General features: G+C 40.9%; 1 protein-coding gene across 1 annotated transcript in view; it reads left to right on the plus strand.

Moving 5' to 3' along the window:
- LOC110026897 (putative box C/D snoRNA protein SPCC613.07) overlaps positions 1-428 on the plus strand; it is a 31,949-nt gene that overhangs the window by 1,482 nt on the left and 30,039 nt on the right. The gene's annotated exons all lie outside the window — the stretch shown is intronic.

A 428-nucleotide genomic window follows, 5' to 3' on the forward strand; every position in this document is an offset into this window, starting at 1 on the left:
TAGAACACAATAATACATGAATAATACACAATAACACATGAATAACACAGAAGAGAATATTCCCCGTGTTACTGCGACGTTTTTTTTGCTTTGCCGCGCGAGATGTCGTGACGTATTTTGATTGACTACACACGTTATTTATACGTGCGTAGTACTGATGTAATATTTATTCCGAGAAAGGTGACATAAATCTGGATTTAAGTTATGGTCTTTTTGTAAAAAATATATCTTGATTTCGTAAATGCGGGATTTACAAAATCTTCCGAATATGCGGATTTAACTTGGCGCTGCGGATTTAACGCCGAGACGGACTGCTTCAAGTAGGGGTGTAAACGAGCCGAACACGAGCGAGCCCGGGCTCAGTTCGTGTTCGGCTCGTTTCTATTTCGAGCTCAAAATGTGTGTTCGGGTTCGGCTCGTTTGTTCAA

This window comes from Phalaenopsis equestris, unplaced genomic scaffold, assembly GCF_001263595.1.
Source record: "Phalaenopsis equestris unplaced genomic scaffold, ASM126359v1 Scaffold000403, whole genome shotgun sequence".
Classification (NCBI taxonomy): Eukaryota; Viridiplantae; Streptophyta; class Magnoliopsida; order Asparagales; family Orchidaceae; genus Phalaenopsis; species Phalaenopsis equestris.